The 18,667-nt window shown below is 35.7% G+C and overlaps 1 non-coding gene across 1 annotated transcript; it reads right to left on the bottom strand.

Annotated features, from left to right (window-relative positions):
- Window positions 1-16,810: 16,810 nt before the first annotated feature.
- LOC116540880 lies at window positions 16,811-16,917 on the bottom strand. The gene has a single exon (XR_004264623.1). It is a non-coding gene; the product is annotated as a U6 spliceosomal RNA (small nuclear RNA).
- Window positions 16,918-18,667: the final 1,750 nt, after the last annotated feature.

An 18,667-nucleotide genomic window follows, 5' to 3' on the forward strand; every position in this document is an offset into this window, starting at 1 on the left:
CGTGCAAGTTTGTTACATAGGTATACACATGCCACTGTGGTTTGCTGCATTCATCACCCTCTTTAATCAACATTAGGTAGTTCTCCTAATGTTATCCCTCCCCAATCCCCCCAACTCCTGCTATCCCTCCTTTAGCCCCCACCCCAACCCCTGACAGGCCCTGGTGTGTGATGCTCCCTTCCCTGTCCATGTGTTCTCATTGTTCAACACCCACTTATGAGTGAGAACATGCAGTGTTTGGTTTTCTGTTCTTGTGTCAGTTTGCTGAGAATGATGGTTTCCAGCTTCATCCATGTCCCTGCAAAGGACATAAACTTGTCCTTTTTTATAGCTGCATTGTATTCCATGGTGTATATGTGCCACATTTTCTTATTTTTTTTTTGTACATTTCTTTAGCAAAATTCCATGAGGCTAGTCACTATAAGACCCCATTGACTAGTGAGTTCATACTTTATTTGCTGTTTTTAAAGTTCATTAGACAATTCTTGATTGAGAAAACTTAGACTTCTTTGAAATGCTATCTTTGTCCCCTTCCTTTGTAAAATGTATCATCTTTCACCCTAAATTAATAAAACTACCAACAATGGGTATATTGTTTAACTTTCAGTGAAAAGTCACAGAACAAATGCTTTTTTATAATATTCAAGCAGTAACAATTATATAAGTATTTGTAGTAATAATATAGTGATTCAGAGCTTGCTGTAAGATGGCTTTCATAGTGTGTCAGCCACTCCAGTGGTATAAGCTTTTTAAATATATTTCATGAATATTCACACATTTCTACATCTGTCCCTTAATTTTATCCCTTTCCTTGTAGAATATTTGTGGGAGATGGGAAGGTCAGAAAGATATGTCAAATTAAGGCTAAAGCGTCTCCATTTGTAATGTAAGGACATTTTATCATTGCTAATTTAAACATATTGGTACAATAATGCATTTGCAAAACCCATACATTTTGCTAACAGTCTTGTGAACAATTCACCCATTGAAAATTAGTCTCTGAGACTGATAGCGTTCATTTTAAGATGACTGTTTGGAAGCTAGTGTGCCTACAGCTAGGTGAGCAATCTGAATGGGCATCGATGAGGTGGGGGACACCTCATATGTAAATACTCATTTAAAAATCATATGGACCAGGAGCGGTGGCTCATGCCTGTAATCCCAACACTTTGGGCAGCCAAGGCAGGCAGAACACATGAGGTCAGGAATTCCAGATCAGCCTGGAAAACGTGGCGAAAATCCATCTCTACTAAAAAATAAAATAAAATAGCCAGGCATGGTGGTGGGAGCCTGTAATCCCAGCTACTCAGGAGGCTGAGGCAGAAGAGTCGCTTGAACCTGGGAGGCAGAGGTTGCAGTGAGCTGAGATCATACCACTGCACTCCAGCCTGGGTGACAAGAGCGAGACTCCATCTCAAAACAAAACAAAAGTATGTATATATATATACATACTTTATATATATATACATACAGTATGAGCCATACAGTATATATATATATATATATATATACACACACACACACACACACACATATATATACATATATATACACACATATATATACATATATACATATATATGTGTGTACATATATACATATATATGTGTGTACATAGATATGTGTGTGTGTATATATATATGAATTGACAACATGCTTTGTCTAACAAATGTAAAACTATACTTCCAATAAACACAACAAATAAAGTACTGAAATCCATTAGAAAGTATTTGTGAAACAGTCTTTGGGGACTCAGCTTTGATGCTTTAAAAGGCAGAGGAAGAGAGAAAAACTAATTGCCACTTGGAAAGGGGTGTGTTTTCTTTGTTCATTTGAAATCAGAGCCAACAGTAATAATGGTTTTCTATGACCCTAAAGCTCTCTCTTCATTAAGAACAGAAAGACTGGCCTTTATTAGACCAGACTCTGAACAAACAGGTCATTTTCTATAGAAGAGTTCTGATACATGTGCTTCCTATTGCCAGATTTGAAACCTCTATATATTTTAGTTGAATGTCAGTCCTTTGCATATTGACCACACAGGCATATTTTATGATCATGGGTTAGCGGTGGTGATTATTAAAAATAATTACTTATTAAAATTAATAACAACATAGCAGGGCTTTCAGTCTGCTTTGTTTGACATAAAATAAGAGGTTTGAAAGCCCTTTTTCTTATCCCTGCACCTCAGAAAGAAATACTTGCTGCCCTTGTTTTCCAGTACTGCATATGATGTAGGAGATAAAACAATTTGCTGAATGTAAAACAGAACAAAAGTCAAGAAGAAAAGTATTGGTAGTAAAACTTCAAGCTTAATAATAATTAGGCACCTAGTTTCATTGCCTTTCTCATGCATAGTATTGACTTGGCTCATACTGGGTGCACTACCATTTCCTCTTCATTTTCTATTATAACACTTATTTGTCCTGGAGCTTACAAGAAGCAACATAACACAGTGACAGATATGGCAACATCTTAATGGAAATTTCAACAAATCAGAGCTCAGTTGAGATTCAAACATGCAGAAGAATGAGTCAAGCTCTGCAATATACCATTCGATCATTATTTCTTTACCTGAAAAAATATTATATTTTTCTGGGGAAATCAAATCCTATACTAGCAAATGATCTATCTGTTGCCAAAAGGTTATAATAAGACAATAAAGTAAAAGGCCAAACACAAAAGAAGCACACAGAAACTTGTGATAATTTTGATTATGGATAGAAATATTTTTCAATTGTTTTGACAGGTGTTATAATGGAAATCTAATTTTTGGAGAAATGTAATAAATTGAGGTCACTATAATTTCAGTACATTAAAATCATCTATGTAGATGGTCTGAATGCTAAGATAATATAGCATTAAATGCTTATTAGCATTACAGTGGTTCAACATGTTATGTGTTACAATTGGTTCTCTCTCTAGCATTATTAATACTTAGATCATAATTATTAGTTCTAAGACATAAGTATTGATACGCTAAGGGATTCTCAGTTTTACATTCCCACTACCTTTTTAATCTACATGCTAATCAACAGAATACGTCATGCCAACTAAGATTTTGAAACCAGACCTATTCTAAGACCACAGTACTGTGTTTTCCTATGCAAATGTTTTTACCTGCTTTGCCTAATCCAATTTAAAATACTCTAATTTTAAACTTCTCACAGAACAGCACTTGTAGCTCTTACATTTATATAACTGGTTCTATTCTTAATTACATTTTAAGACAGCCCAGATCTGAAAAGCAATCTATTATTCCCGTCAGACTCAGAAAAGACTGATATATCCATGTGCATGTTTCCTGGTTTATACCAAATTGATGGCTATGTCTACAGGAAACCAATACACTGGATCATTGAAACTGTTCAATAAATTCAGAAAAAGTAAAAGAAAATTATCTGATTATTTAGTGCTAGAATCACCAAATATTCATTATTTAAAATGGGTTCCATCAGATATTTTATAGATATTTCACTCACAAAACATAAAGTTGTCATATTCCTTTCACATTACTTGACTCAATATAATATTCACCTTATTTGGCAATTTAGAGTTTGCTTCAGTGATGGCAGTAGATACTGGTAGTTTATTATTTCACTTCAGATAATATTTGCATTTATATTTCTTTTTTATTACAAATCAATAATGCAATTAACATAACAAGATCCCGAGAGCTATTTCTGTAATTATTGTGCTTATCAAGAATCACTGCATAAGACGTAAAACAGCTTGAAACAAAGTCATAAAGCTGGTTCCAGAAAACCACCCCCAAGAAAAACAAAATAGTATACCTTTTATGTGACCTTTTCTTTTTTTAAAGATTTTGTAAGGACTAAAGAAAGAATATCACGAACCAAATATGGAACTCACTCTATTCACTGCAAGAAAAAACATATTCCTGTCTTGGCTCCTAAAATAATGTGCTGTCCTTCAGTTATGTTGATACTATTTGATGTCATTATTTCCTTTATTTTTTAACTTGTTGAGAAACAACTTTAGTACTTGAATAAGAAACTAAGAAATCTGACCACGCATATATATTACTTACTGTTGCAATCAAGTAACACTTATAACACACTTAATCTGATGTATATAATGGCAGTCATGAATTGTTTGCAGGATAATTAGGCAAAAATGTAAGTAGATAGCATACATAGTGCTAATTGATTACTATTAATATTTACAAGGACACATCCTGCTCCCTGCCTCTCTCACACACACAAGCACATATATTCTTCTTCTCTCCCATTTTTAGGTCTCCCATTTTTCCACTAATTATATCAGCATTTGAATTTCGTAGACTATGAATATTAATGACAGTAAGAGGCAGTGGCAGGGATTCTTATTAAGACAGATCACATACTTAGTGAACATTGGTAGATGCAAGTATCAAGAGTCAGAATGAAGTTCATTTAGATGCATAGTTAGTGTTGAAAGGTCTTGGCATATGAGTAGACAATGAAATTCAATGAGATACGGTATACCGAAGCGGAGCTCTAAGGCCCCACTTAGCCTCTCAGATCTCAGGGTGTCACAAAGTCCATGATTAATGCATAATGGTAACTGGAGGGGGATAGAGCAGCATGGGCAGTCTCAAGTCTGAAGAGGGACTATGTCTTTAGTCAGGTCAGAAAGGGAATCTCATCGCAAAGATTAAATGGCTTCCGGTCCAGGTAACATGAGGATTATTATTTCTGAAGTAATACTTGAAAACTCATCGGAATGTATGCCTTATGTCAAAAAGCAGCCGGAGTGAGCATTGTAACTGGAAATCACAGAATTTCACTTCCCTACTGAACACTTCCAGTTGCATTCCTTCATACCTAGAATGAAATCTAAACTCCTTATCATGGCTTACAAGATTTGTTATCACTGACCTCATGCTTACACTGCCTTTTGCCTTTTCCCTGGAATATGCTAAAATCGGCATAATCTCTGGGTCTTCTTACTTTCTGTTCTCCTTGCCTGCAATTATGGCTCATTCACTTAATTCATTGAAGTCTGTTTAAATGTCACCTTCTCAGAGATATCCTCTCTGAAAACCCTATCAAAGACAGCACCCCCTTTACTCTCTAGCACCTTATCAGCTTTTGTCTTCGTATAAGACAATATTGAATATGTTTATTTATTTACTAGAAAAAATAAATATCATGAAGGCAGAATTTTATGTCTGTTGTGTCATTTTGTATCACTAATGCCAGATTTGAAATTACTGCTATGAAGCTAATGAAACTTACATTCCAGGGGCTTTCACTTGTATAGGCCCCTTTCAAGGCTTTGCATGTAATATTGCATTTATAATTTGTAATTTACTTTGCTAAGTGGGTCTATCAACTTTGCACTAAACCCCAGCTTAGTATCTAGTGCCTGGCATCTCATGGGCCATCAATAAATATTTTTAATGCAATAGTTAAAAATAAATAAATACCTTAAACACCTTAGGATAAAAAAATTGGTTAGATTTTTCCTTAATACCAAGTTTTGATAAGGATTGGGCTTAAGTTTAAATCTTAAGGATGTTGGGTATATATTGAGAATATGGGAAAGGGGCTATTCTGGATTATCTAGAAGAGATACTAGAAAAGGGTGTTGCAGGCTCTAAAGACAACCTTTGCTTACTTCCTAATTTTTCTTAGTGGTAGGACACCAGATTAGGACACAGGTATACATTATGATGTACACCCCTTATAAATGATGTTTCAATTATAATTACATTCCTTGTGACACAACTCTCTTTCTCTTAATGTTTCTTAAGATATGAGCTATTCTTTCTGGCATATCCAGGGAGTATCCATATTTTAGGGAAATCACTGGAGCATGACTGCCTCCTCATTACTGCACTGGATTATTTTTTTTTATTTTCTCTACATTGTTTTAACAGTCCCCAAGGATTTTCAAGAAAGTTTATGGATTCAATCAAGATTGTGCCATAAAGTGGCATTTGACCAGTGGAAAAATAGACACAAGTTGTATTTATATCTCATAAATAGAGTTAAATACACACGTATGTACATATTCATATACACGCATGTACACACACACACACACACAGAGTTAGCAAATAAACTTTATGATACATTTTCACTTGTTAATAGCAACTCATCCATAGTATCATCCAGCTCTTCCTGACCCATTAATAAATAATTCATAAAAATGAGCCATTAATAAAAAGTACTTAGCTAAATAATACACTTTAAATTACAGTCAAAACTAGTTACAATGGAAACTATCTATGAATTGATCACTCTCCATTTTTAGACGCCCATCTGCCTTGATTTTTAATCTACCCAAAGTATTTTTTGGCCACTAGCACTGCCTGAGGCAAATTTATATCAACCTGGCAAAAAGCAATAGAAGGTCTTGCTTCAGAGGTTCTCATTGCTTAAAGCTACAATACCTCTTTAAAAGCTCCAAGGTGTTATAATTAAAAATGTATCAATTGCTTAACTTGTCAACCAAGGGCAATTATTGTAAAGCACTATTCTCTCTCAAACAGTTAGACTTTCATTGCTCATGTGTGATTGCAATTCTATAAAAGAAATATAATTAAAGCACAAATGTAACTTCTGGGAAGGAAACCTTATCAAAGTATCGCTAAAATCTTCTGGAATCTGTTCACTTTCTGGGAAGCTGTACATATTATTTATATTCACATTAAAGATAAACATGTGCAAACATAATTAACATTCAGATTTTTATGATGGCTTGAGAGGAGAGGTAAAAACACTGTTTCTAGATATGCTAATTTGAATTTAGTAACAGAATGGCAATTGAAATTGTAGTTAAAGATATTTCTTTATAGTGATTTCTTTTTTATTTTATCCTCCCCTTGCCCCTGTTTTTTTCTCAATGAATGTAGAATGCAATTTTCAGCATAATGATTAAAGAAATAATTAGGCGCTGCAAACTCACTTCACAATTATTTAGGGAAATTTTATGTTTTTACTACCATGTCAGTTAGCAAATTCTCACTTAAAAAAAGGTCACGAAGCAAAATTACCCTATTTTCCCTTGATTCCGTCAGAAAAAAAAACAAAATATTTAAAACTACAAAAAAAACCAAAATGCATAAAATCACTTCTCCATAAATCACAATTCAAGAATATGTTCTAGTCTGTTGCATTTGTGCAAACAAGTTGCTCTTCTTGGACAGCTTTTATTTTAATTAAATAACAGACTCAACCCACTGCAAATAATTGTGTTGTTAATCTCATTACATTATTTGAACTGAAAGTGAGGAAAAACTGGTCAATGTCAATCAATTGCCTTGGAGGAACAGAGAGTTCTTTTGACAGAGTTGTATAATGGATGAAGCATAAAATGAGATAATTGGAAGATGTTTGGCTTAGAAAATGCTACGTTCATAATTACAAGGAAAAAATACTTTATATACTAATATCATCCTTTGTAAATGCACACATTCTGTCTCTACTTGACTGCATCAATATATTCTTCCAAACAAATAATGTTCTGTTTATCTGAAACTTGTCCTGATGTTGGAAAACTAATGGAAGAACGTAAACCATGCAGACTACTTATATTTCTTGTCTAATGTGCATGCTATTACATGGTCATTCAAAAGTAGCTCCTTAATAAGAAAGAGGAAGCCTTTCTTGAATATATGACCTCAGGGTGATTGTTGGGAAAAAAAAAAGTTTGAAGGCTGTATTCCAAAATTTTAAACCTGCCTTGTTTCAGGATCATGTTTTATACACTAGATAATCCCCAGGTGAATGCCTAAATGTTAGGATGCTAGAAAATTCATGGGCAGAAAAAGAATTTTTCAGAGGTTATTTATATCAAATAGCGATAGTTCAGCAATTTGTATCTTACAAGAAAATCAAAGTTCAACAATTTGTTTCTTACAAGAAAATCAAAGCATTTTGTTGAGAGATTTTGTGTCCTGTCATATAGCTAAGCCAAAGTCCCTTTACTCATAATATGTGGATTACTAATATATTGCATTATGATATTTCCTTACAGCTTATAAAACACTTTCTTCCTTACCACAATGTTGTGAAGTAGGCGAGGCTCATTTTGTCATCTCTATTTCCACTTTACATAAGAGAAAATTTCAGACTAGTGAGTAGGTGGCAGAAAGAAAACTTGAATTCAGGTCTTCTGACGCCAAGACTAATGATTCTTTCCTATATACCATTAATAAATAATAATTTAATGAGCTGAAGAATCAGGTTGGTAGGGCTTAAAACCTTGAAATTGATGCCCATTCTCTTTTCCAGGCCAGTCACAAGTATATTTCTTGTCTTATCACTTTGGCAAATTTCACAGGGCTAATGGTGCATGTAATAAAGCCCAACTGAGTGACTGATCCATACAGATTATACAGAATTTCCCATTTAATTTTATCTCTTTGCCAAGACATAGCAGCCTGTTGTTGTTGTTTCTAACACTAGGGAGAGTTTCAAGATGCTTATTTAATATTATGTTTGGAAGAGAATTTAAAGAGTATCTACAAATAAAGTAGATGAGGTCCAGAAGTGCTGTGACTTGCCCAAGTTCACACAATTAGTAGTACAGCTGGAAACACAATTCTGCTGTTTTATCTGCCAATCAAATCTTTTTCCATCAGATCATCTAAATCTCTCCTCATGCTATTGCAATATGTTGAACAAAATATACATATATATTTATATTAAATATTAGGTTAATGATAGCTAAAAAAAATCAGTACCCAAATAAAGTGATTACATGAATTCAGAGTGCTTTCACTAGTAAAAATGGTATTATTTTTATTAGACATTACATTCTTGTTTTCTAATTCTGTCACTATCAAGTTTATGCTCTTAATATCTAAGCATTAGGGATTCATTTGATGCATTTGTGATGATCAGAACATGTCAGTATGAACTACTTCTCAATAATCATATGAATAGCAACCTTGTACACATATGACCTACAAATTTAACATTTAAAATTTTTACCCTTTTAAGATGAAAAGTTAAACTCTAAATAAAGATCCCAATTTCTGATTGCGTAGGTTATTTTCATGTATTCTTAGAGTAATCAAGATGATTTAACTTGAACTATGTAAAATCATTTTATGTTATGGACTAGAACCTAGTTAAAATAACTAAAACTAATTGTCACATACTTTGCGTCTATTCATAGCCAGAAAGATCCACACTTTGGATGTTTAACATGAGGTATAATAGCTAGATAATATTAAAAATTATCCCAAGATTCTTGCTCCTTTACTATTTTTCACTGTAATTGCAATAGTTTTATAACCAATCTCACTGCCTATACTTTCTTTTGATTTCTGAATTCAGCTGTCAGATTCATCTTCTTAAAACCCAGTTCCTAGAATACTACTTTAAATTATTCCTCAATACCTAAATTCAAATGCCTCTACAATTTGCCCCAATCTGATCTCTGGCTTTTCTCTTGCTTGAGCATCATAAAATCTAGTGCATTTCCAACACTGTCCAGGAGAGGGAGTTCTTATCCGCAAATGAGGCTATCATGGCTAACCCTGAAGTGACATGAGGACCTCAGGCTATCTCAGGTAGGTAACAGAAACCATTAAGAACATTCAAGGAATACCTTTAGTTCTCGCTATTTCTAATACAACACAGGACACTGAGTGACAGCGTTGTGAATTTCTCAGTTGAAGTAAACATCCATAGTATTCACCTTAGACTTCAATGATCTCCCTTTTCTCTTCCATATTATATATACTACACTCAACCTAAAATATTTTCTTTTATCTTTCTCAATATTTCTAAATATATTACTTAAACACTCTGTATCTCAATTTTCTCATCTGTAAAATGGGTATGACCATAACAATACCTATTCCATAGAGTTGACATTAGGATTAAATATAAATCACACTGGGGTAGGAAAATTGTGGATAGAAGTCAGGACTAAATTTCAGCTTCCATTTGGATGGTTAGAGCAATGTGTGTAGACTCACGTACTGATCTTTTGCTCCAATAACTACTACAGGAACATATCAGGAAAGCAGAGGGAATCCACAGACACTCTGAAGGAAGTGGATTGCTCCTGCAGGATCTGGGAGACAGCCCAAATACTGTGAATGCTCAAAGTGTGAACGTGAGAAAGGGAGGTTGTCCACCCCCAAACACACACCCTCACTGGGGAACCTGAAAGTGTTGACTTCACCTGGAGATGAGACAATTTAGAGAGCCAAGTGAAATACAGGTGTGGAGGAAGCAACAACAAGAGCCCTGTGGGCCCTCTGGGTCCCCAGAGAGGCCATTTCTGACTATGTCTCACAGGAATCCTTAGGGAGGGCTGCCAGAGGAACTGGGAAAAGACCATGGGGAAAGGAAACTTCCACCTGAACTTTGTAACAATTCCAACTGAAGGAGAAGTTTCTTGGACAGAACTCAGGGGAGGGAGTGAATCCAGAGTGCAGGTGCAGGCAGGCATGGAGGCAAAAATCCTAAAATCCCTGCTTGCTTTTTCAGCCAGGAGGCTGGTAACCTGGGGCAAGTTCTTAGCCCTGCTTACCCACTGCCTGCAAATAAACTTGGGGCTATTGGTGAGGGAGCATGGTGGGAGTGAGACTAGCCTTTTGGGTTGCATGGGAGCTGGGTGAGGCCTGTAAGTGCCAGGTTTCCCCCACTTCTCTGGTGACCTGCATGACACAAGAGAGGCAGCCCTAATCCTTCTGGGAACATAACTCAATTGGACTGGGAACCACAGCCTTATCCTTCACAGCAGCCACAGCAAGCCCCCACTAGGAGAATCTGAGCTCAGACATACCTAATCCTGTACCCACGAGATAGTCGTTTCTACACACCCTAGTCGCTGAAGATAAATGTCATATTCTTGCGGGAGTTCCATGCTTCTGCCTACCGCTTAATTCTCTCCATACTACCACAGCTGATGCCCTCTTGAAAGTATCACCTCCTGGCAAGAGGCCGAACAGAACAAAACTTAATATAATAAAAAACAATAACACAAATAAGGGCCCTCACAGGATACATTTCACACCCATGCCACCTGTACCGGAGCAGGTGCTGATATCCGTGACTGAGAGACCAGAAGATAGTTCCCATCACAAGGCTCAGTGCAAACATCCCCCAGTATCAGACCAGAACCCAGTAGCCCCCCTGGGTGGCTAAACCCAGAAAAGAAATACCAATCACTACAGTTTGGCTCTTAGAAAGCCACATCCATAGGCAAAGGGGGAGAGTAATACGTCAAGGGAACACCCTGTGGGACAAAAGTGTCTGAACAGCAGCCCTTGAGTACCAGATTTTCTCTCACGTAGCCTACCTAGATAAGAAGGAACCAGAAAAACAATTCTGGTAATATGACAAAACAAGGTTCTTTAATACCTTAAAAAATCAAACTAGCTCACTGGCAATGAAACTAAACCATGAAGAAATCCCTGATTTTCCAGAAAAAAAAAATTCAGAAGGTGAAATAGTACGATTATCAAGCAGGCACCAGAGAGAGGAAAAGTTGAATTTAATGAAATTTTTTAAAAAGTGATACAAGATAGGTGGGGAGAAGTCTTCAGTGAAATAGATAGCATAAATTTAAAAAAAAATCACAACTTCCAGAAATCAAAGACAGGGGCTTGAAGACAACAAGGTTTTCCAAATAACCCAATCCAACAAAGATGAAAATAAAATATATTTTTTAAATGAACAAAGCCTCCAATAAATTTGGGATTATGTTAAATGACCAAACCAAAGAATAATTGGCATTCCCGAGGAAAAAGAGAAATCTAAATGTTTAGAAAACATATTTGGGGGAAATCATCAAGGAAAACTTCCCAGGTCTTACTAGAGATCTAGATATTCAAATATAAGAAGCTCAAAGAACACCTGAGAAATACATCACAGAAACATCATCACCTACGCACATAGTCGTCAGGTTATCCCAAGCCAAGATGAAGAAAAGAATATTAAGACCTGTGAGGCAAAAGTACCAGGTAACCTATAAAGGAAAACCAATCAGATTAACAACAGATTTATCAGCAGAAATCCTACACACTAGAAGGGACTAGGGCCCTATCTTCAGCCTCCTTGAACAAAACAATTATCAGCCAAGAATTTTGTATCCAGAGAAACTAACCTTCATAAATAAGGGAAAGATACAGCCTTTTTTAGACAAACAAATGCTAAGAGACCATGCCACTACCAAGTCTGCACTATAAGAACTGCTAAAAGGAGCTCAAAATCTTGAATCAAGTCCTTGAAACACATTACAACAAAACCTCCTTAAAGTATAAACCTCAAAGGACCTATACAACAATACAACACATTTTTTAAAAAATAAGGTATTCAGGCAACAAACAGCATGATGAAGAGAATAGTACCTCACATCTCAATACTAACATTGAATGTCAGTGTCCCAAATGCTCTACTTAAAAGACAAATAATGGCAGAATGGTTAGGAATTTACCAACCAAGTATCTGGTGACCTCGAGAGACTTACCTAACACATAAAGACTAACATAAACTTAGGTAATGGGGCAGAAAACAAAATTCCATGCAAATGGACACCAAGAGCAAGCGGGAGTAGCTATTCTTATATTAGATAACACAAACTTTAAGGTGAGAGCAATTAAAAAAAAAAGAGGTGCAAAATATAATGATTAAAATACCCTATCTAACAGAAAAATATCACAATCCCAAATATATACACACCTGGAGCTCCAAAATTTATAAAACAATTACTACTAGATCTAAGAAATGAGACAGGCAGCAACACAATCATAATGGGGGACTTCAGTACTCCACTGACATCACTAGACAGGTCATCAAGACAGAAAGTCAACAAAGAAACAATGGATTTAAACTATACCCTAGAACAAATGGACTTAGCAGATATTTACAGAACATTCTACCCAACAACTTCAGAATATACATGCTACTCATCAGCACGTGGAATATTCTCTAAGATAGATCCTATGATAGGCCACAAAACAAGTCTCAATAAATTTAAGAAAACTGAAGTTATATTAAGTAGTCTCTCTGACCACAGTGGAATGAAATTGGAAATCAACTTCAAAAGGAATCCTCAAAACTATGCAAATATGTGTAAATTAAATAACCTGCTTCTGAATGATCATTGTGTCAACAATGAAATTAAGATGGAAATTTAAAAATTCTTTTAAATGAAAAATAATAGTGACACAACCTATCAAAATCTCTGGGATACAGACAAGGCAGTGAGAAGAAGAAAGTTCATAGCCTTAAATGCCAACATCAAAAAGTGTAAAAGAGCACAAACAGACAATCTAAGGTCACACCTCAAGTAACTAAAGAAACAAGAACAAACTAAACATGAACCCAGCAGAAGACAAGAAATGAAGATTAGAGCAGAACTAAATAAAATGGAAACAAACAAACAAGTAAATACAAAAGAGAAATGAAACAAAAAGAGGTTCTTTGAAAAGATAAATAAAATTGATAGACCATTAACAAGATTAATCAAGAAGAAAAGAGAAAACCCAAATAAGCTCAATTAGAAATGAAACAGGAGATTTTTCATCTGAAATCACAGAAATACAAAAGATTATTCAAGGTTACTATAAAAACTTTTGTGCATAAAACCTAAAAAACCTAGAGGAGATAGATAAATTCCTGAAAATATACAACCTTCTTAGCTTAAACCAGGAATTAGAAACCCTGAACAGACCGATGATAAGCAGTGAGATTGAATTGGTAATAAAAAAACTGCCAGCAAAGAAAAATCCAGGACCAGAGAGATTCACAGCTAAATTATATTAGGCATTCAAAGAATTGGTTTGATCGCTATTGATGCTATTCCACATGATAAAGAGAAAATTATGCCTAAATCATTCTATGAAGCCAGTATCACCATAAAACCAAGACCAGAAAAGGACATAACAAAAAAAGAAAACTACAGATCAGTATCAGTGATGAATATCATTACAAAAGTCTCTAACAAAATACTAGCTAACTGAATCCAACAGCGTATCAGAAAGATAAATTATCATGATTACGTGGGTTTCATACAGGGATGCAAGTGTGGTTTAACATGCAAGTCAATAAATCTGATATACCACATAAACAGAATTAAAAAGAAAATTTACATGATCATCCCAATAAATGCAGAAAAAGCATTTGACAAAACCCAGCATCCTTTATGATTAAAACCCTCAGCAAAATCAGCATACAAGGGACACACCTTAATGTAATAAGAGTCATCTATGAAAAACCCACATTCGACATAATGCTAAAGGGAGAAAAGTGGAAAGTATTCCTTTGGAGAACTGGAGCAAGACAAGGGTGCCTATTCTCAACAGTTCTATTCAAAATAGTACTGAAAGTCCTATCCAGAGCAATCAGACAAGAGAAAAAATAAAAGGCATCCAAATCAGTAAAGAGGAAGTCAAACTGTCACTGTTTGCTGATGATGTGATTGCATACCTAGAAAACCCTAAAAGCCCTTCCAAAAAACTCCTAGAACTGATAAATGAATTCAGCAAAGTTTCAGCATACAAAGTTGATGTACACAAATCAGTAGCTCTTCTATACACCAAGAGTGTATAGAAGAGCTATACAATATTCACTTAATAAACATATGTTGAATGCCTATTCTCTGTCAGACAAAATATAAAATAGAATCTCAAAAAAGGTTATGGAATTAATACATGGTTGAATGGAGTCTTTTTTGGGGGGGAGGAGGGGGAGCAGAGTCTTGCTCTGTCACCCAGGCTGGAGTGCAGTGGTGCCATCGTGGCTCAAAGCAACCTCTACCTCCCGGGTTCAAGCAATTCTCCTGCCTCAGCCTCCCAAGTAGCTGGGGTTACAGGTACCCACCACCACACCCAACTAATTTATTTTTTATGTATTCTTGTGGAGACAGGGTTTTGCCATATTGGCTAACCTGGTCTCAAACTCCTGATCTCAAGTGATCCACCCTCCTCGGCCTCCCAAAGTGCTGGGATTACAGGCATGAGCCACAGTGCTGGGCCTGAATGGAGTCTTAATAAGAAGAAATTGATGCTGAAGAACAAGAAAAATGAAAACTGTGTTTTCAAATGCCATACTTTCCGTAAATTATATTCTTATTTAAGTAATTATTTGTTCAAATCTTTAGAATTTATTGCTATCATTATGTGCACTTATCATACAAACATATATTCTCTCCAGTTAGGCTGCAAGGTGTTTGAGGGCAGAGACAATGCCCACTATAAATGTTTTGGAATTGTTTAGTAACTCTGTTTTCTGTTGACTTAAAATGCCCACGAATTTGCAGAAAATACGAGTTTAGTATATGGTTGCATATTTACCCCAAAGCATAAAGAGAACAGAGTACTCTTTTCTGAGATTTCTGTATCTAATTTCCTCAAGTGACTAACATGCACATTCTGGAAACTATGTTTCAACTAACTGGTATTATCAACAATTTTCTCTCAATCTGTAGTGTCTACCCATGAGTGAATCCATGTTTTCTATCTCTGTCTCCTACTTGTTTTTTAAACCCCACTAGGAGAAAAAGCACTATAAATAGCTTACCTTCCCTTCATTTTTTTCTCATTACATGTATTGCATAGAGATCTGTGTTTCATTTGGTGTTTAATGAGAGTGTCTGCACAATCATCAAGGTTTTATGTCTTCCATTATAGATTATAGACCTGCGATTAGAATATTTCAATTTCCTATGAAAGGAAACATCAAGATACCATGATTTTTGTTACACATCTCACTTACCTGGAATTAACAAAGGTGGTGTTGGAATTTGGGTAGTGTTTTTCCTCCTATGAGCCATAAAATTTTAGAGCTGGAGAAAACGTAGAACACAGAAGATCTGTGCAGGAAAGTCATTGCTAATAATTATAATATTTCATATTTAGAAAAAAAAACTTATCTTTTGGGGGAAAAGTGGTTTTAACCTACTTTTAATTTAACAACTTTCTGTTTACAGGTATTAAATTTTAAATGAAAAATTTTGTCCTTCAGTTTTTGCACTGGATAAAGAGATTTGACACTCAGCATATTTGTAACTCAACCAAATTTTAGTGATAAATATTTGATACTTCAGATAACATACTTGATGAGTTCATGAATGTTCAAGCAAACGGTGCCATTTTTTCATTTACGTCTACAGTTTATTATGATTGAAAACTCCGAACACCTCTCCCCTTCTTCCTTTGCTCTCCTGTCCTTTCCCTCACTCTGGCAGCCTTTTAGTGTAGGTGCACATCTGCTGCCATAAACACACAAATTAGTACATCAGTGTTTCTGATGAAAAAAAAAAATTCAGCGCAATAAGAGAATGTTTTGAAAGCAAGCCAGTTTGTCAGTAAATTATAAGCTTCATTACCATAAAACTCTAACAAATAGAACCCACATCTCATTAACTGAAAACACAATATGACTGCAGCAATATTCATCTCCCCAAAGAGTGCTTATTCATAGGTAAAAAAGATAAAAGTTTTGCTTAGAGCTGCCACTAATGATAGCATTAACTTTCTTTATTAAAGAATGTCTAAGCATTTTGCAAAATACACATTTTACCCTTCCCCCATCTTTTTTATCTGATTAAGCATAGTGGCAGGTTATACACTATAAGAGTTGTACAATGCTTAGCTTCATTCCACTTTACCATCAGTCTAATGATTCTCTAATATCACTCAGCTGAGGGTGGAGACAATTTTTCTAGGTGATGCTTCTACTTTCTGTTGCTGGTAAAAGTCTCCCACATTATATTTATGGCCAAAATTTCATATACAATTTATTTCTCTGATGAGTTTATTTCTGTAAAGAGAAAAGGAAAGAAATCCACTTCATCAATTTTTTTTTTTTTTTTTTTTTTTTAGAAATCAGAGTTTATAAAAATGGAACGCTTCACGAATTTGCATGTCATTCTTGTGCAGGGACCATGCTAATCTTCTCTGCATCGTTCCAATTTTAGTATATGTGCTGCCAAAGCAAGCACCACTTCATCAATTTTTGAAAGGTGGAAATGTATTTTCAAACCTAGAGTGTTCAATAGTTCAATAGCTTGCAACTCACAGTTGCCCATGTCTTGGGAGGCTTCAGAAAACTTATAATCATGGTGAAAGTGGAAATAAACACATCCTTTTTCACATGATAGCAGGAAGGAGACATGCTAAGAAAAAGGGGGAAAAGCCCCTTACAAAACAATCAGATCTCAGGAGAACATACTCAATATCATGAGAACAGCAGCATGGGGGCAACTGCCCCCAGGATTCAATTACCTCCCATTGGGTTCCTCCAAGAACATGTGGGGATTATAGGAACTACAGCTCAAGATGAGTTTTTTGTGGGGAACATAGCCAAACCATATCACACACAAACTATAGCAGAGTTACTAATTGTTTTTCTCAAATTATGACAAGACAACTTATATAGAAGTTAGTTTTGGCCACAGAGGCAGAGCTGCCCAAGTCCATGGGAGCCCGCCTCTTGCATCAGCATGACCTGAGTGTGAGACATGGAGTCAAAGGAGATCACTTTGGAACTTTAAGGTTTAATGACTACCCTCTTAGATTCGGACTTGCTTGGAACTTTTAACCTCTTTGTTTTGGTTAATTTCTCTCATTTGAAATAGGTGTATTTACTCTATGCCTGTACCCTCATTGTATCCAGAAAATAACTAACTTGCTTTTGATTTTACAGGCTCATAGGTGGAAGAGATTTGCCTTGTCTCAGATCAGACTTTGGACTAGGACATTTGGGTTAATGCTGGAATGAGCTAAGACTTTGGGGGACTGTTGAAAAGGCATGATTGTGTTTTGAAATGTGAGTACATGAGAATGGGGAGAGGCCAGGGTCTGAATGATATGGTTTGCCTATGTCCCCACACAAATCTCATCTTGAATTGTAGTTCCCATAATCCCCACATATCATGGGAGAGAACTAGAGAGGAGCTACTTGAATCATGGGGGTGGTTACCCTTATGCTGCTCTTCTCATGATAGTGAGTTCTCATGAGATCTGATGGTTTTATAAAGGCTTTTCTCCCTTTTTCTTAACACTTCTCCTTCCTGCCAACATATGAAGAAAGACGTGTTTGCTTCCCCTTCCACCACAATTGTAAGTTTCTTGAGGCCTCCTCAGCCCTACGGAAATGTGAGTCAATTAAACCTCTTCCCTTTATAAATTACTTAGTCTCAGGCAGTCCTTTATAGTAATGAGAGAACAAACTACGACAGTGGTTTTATATGTTTAATTTTATTTTAATTTTAAGAAAGTAAAGCAACCTATGGTAAAGTCTTGATACTAATTTAGATAGTTGAAACTGCTAAGGTGTACTGGTTTCAGAAAAGATAATTAATTTCAAATTAATGAAGTCATTAGGCAGACACAAGGGAAAATAAAGTAACAAAGAGTAAAGAAGTTTAGGGAGGGGAGCACTGCACACTGGGGTCACTTGGGGGGAAATAGGGGAGGGACGGTGGGGGGTGGGGAGCTGGGGAGAGATAGCAAGGGGAGAAATGCCAGATGTAGGTGATGGGGAGGAAGGCAGCAAATCACACTGCCACGAGTGTACCTATGCAACAATTTTGCATGTTCTTCACATGTACCCCAAAACCTAAAATGCAATAAAATAAATAAATGGGGGGAAAAAAAAAGAAGTTGTTAGTATAAAGTGAATATAGATGGTAGCTTAGTCAACTATTTAATTATGGACCCAGTTTGGGAAAATGATAGGGTAAGAGTTTA

The sequence above is a fragment of the Sapajus apella genome, unplaced genomic scaffold, assembly GCF_009761245.1.
Source record: "Sapajus apella isolate SASKATOON/1434 unplaced genomic scaffold, GSC_monkey_1.0 scaffold145, whole genome shotgun sequence".
Classification (NCBI taxonomy): Eukaryota; Metazoa; Chordata; class Mammalia; order Primates; family Cebidae; genus Sapajus; species Sapajus apella.